Source organism: Mesoplodon bidens (assembly GCF_964165515.1).
Source record: "Mesoplodon bidens genome assembly, chromosome: 17".
NCBI classification, from domain to species: domain Eukaryota; kingdom Metazoa; phylum Chordata; class Mammalia; order Artiodactyla; family Ziphiidae; genus Mesoplodon; species Mesoplodon bidens.
This window is the reverse complement of record NC_138174.1, coordinates 26,347,480-26,349,602: the sequence shown is the minus strand read 5'-3', so window position 1 is coordinate 26,349,602 and position 2,123 is coordinate 26,347,480. Positions and strand designations below refer to the sequence as shown.

General features: G+C 43.6%; 1 pseudogene across 1 annotated transcript; it reads left to right on the top strand.

The window, feature by feature from the left end:
• Positions 1-270: 270 nt before the first annotated feature.
• On the top strand, positions 271-1,811 carry LOC308605082 (heterogeneous nuclear ribonucleoprotein K-like; annotated as a pseudogene). Its single transcript has one exon. The product of its transcript is annotated as a heterogeneous nuclear ribonucleoprotein K-like (transcript).
• The last annotated feature ends 312 nt before the right edge of the window (positions 1,812-2,123 follow it).

The following is a 2,123-nucleotide window of genomic DNA, read 5'->3' as shown; positions in this document are numbered from 1 at the left end:
TTCAATATCAGTTTATCCACTAAAAAAAGGAAAAGAAAAACAATCCAGGGAAATTACTCTTAAGCCTGATATGTTTTTAGCATTAATTTCAAAGGCCACAACATAAAAGAAAGAAAAGGAAAACATGTATCCTCTTGTTACATCTTTGAGGTGCAAATATCCAGAAAATATGAAATCAAAAAGAATTGGGGCCATCTCCTTTCGGATCCGGGCTACTGGAGCACTAAGGTGTCAGTTGGTCCCGGCCAGAACACTTCAGTCCTTCCCTGCAAGGATATATTTAATAACTGATTTGTGTGTTCCTTTAATACAAGAAAATGGAAACGGAACAGCCAGAGGAAACCTTTCCCAACACCAAAACCAATGGCGAATTTGGTAAACGCCCTGCTGAAGTTATGGAAGAGGAGCACGCTTTTAAAAGATCTAGAAACACTGATGAGATGGTTGAATTTCACATTCTGTTTCAGAGCAAGAATGCTGGGGCAGTGGTTGGAAAAGGAAGCAAGAATATTAAGGCTCTCTGTACAGACCAGAATGCCAGTGTTTCAGTCAGACAACAGTGGCCCCGAGCGCACATTGAGTATCAGTGCTGATATTGAAACAGTTGGAGAAATTCTGAAGAAAATCATCCCTACCTTGGAAGAGGGCCTGCAGTTGCCATCACCCACTGCAACCATCCAGCTCCCGCTCGAATCTGATGCTGTGGAATGCTTAAATTACCAACACTATAAAGGACGTGACTTTGCAAGTTGAGATTGTTGATGCATCAGAGTCTGGCTGGAGGAATTATTGGGGTCAAAAGTGCTGAAATCAAAGAACTTCGAGAGAACACTCAGACAACAATCAAGCTTTTCCAGGAATGTTGTCCTCAATCCACTGAGTGGTTCTTATTGGAGGAAAACCTGATAGGGTTGTACAGTGCATAAATATCATCCTTGATCTTATATCAGAGTCTCCCATCAAAGGACGTGGTCAGCCTTATGATCCCAATTTTTACGATGAAACCTGTGATTATGGTGGTTTTACAATGATGTTTGATGACCACTGTGGACGTCCCATGGGATTTCCCATGCAGGGAAGAGGTGGTTTTGACAGAATGCCTCCTGGTCAGGGTGGGCATCCCATGCCTCCATCCAGAAGGGATTGTGATGATAGGAGCCCTCGTCGAGGACCTCCTCCACCTCCTCCTGGACGAGGGGGCCGGGGTGGTGGCAGAGCTCGGAATCTTCCTCCTTCTCCACCACCACCACCTAGAGGAGAGGATCTAATGGCCTATGACAGAAGGGGAAGACCTGGAGACCATTATGATGGCATGGTTGGTTTCAGCGCTGATGAAACCTGCGACTCTGCAGTAGATACATGGAGCCCTTCAGAGCCGCAGATGGCTTATGAACCACAGGGTGGCTCTGGATATGATTATTCTTATGCAGGGGGTCGTGGCTCATATGGTGATCTTGGTGGACCTATTATTACTACACAAGTAACTGTTCCCAAAGATCTGGCTCGATCTATTATTGGCAAAGTTGGTCAGTGGATTAAACAAATCCGTCACGAGTCAGGAGCATCGATCAAAATTGATGAGCCTTTAGAAGGGTCTGAAGATCAGATCATTACCATTACAGGAACACAGGCCCAGATACAGAATGCACAGGATTTGCTGCAGAACAGTGTGAAGCAGTATTCTGGAAAGTCTTTCTAAGACTAGTGAAGAACTGAAGGAGTCCTGCATCATTTTTTTTTAATCTGCTTCTGTTTAAAAAGCCAACATTCCTCTGCTTCATAGGTGTTCTGCGTTTGAGGTGTAGTGAAATCTTTGCTGTCACCAGATACAATGTTTCAGTTCCTTACAAACAGGATTGGGGGTTGGAGGAGGGTGTGCAGAAACTAACATTGAAATTTTGCAACAGCAGCAGAGTGAGTGAATTTTAATATTTGCTCATTGTTGGTGGTTTTAAAAAAAATCCCCCCATGTAATTATTGCAAACACTTTGCTTTGTGGTCACTGTAATATTTTGGGGGGAGGTAGGGCAGGGAGGAAAAGTAACAATAGTCCATATGTCCCTGGCATCTATTCAGAACAGTGTGCAGAATGTAATGCTCTTTTGTAAGAAATGTTTTATGAT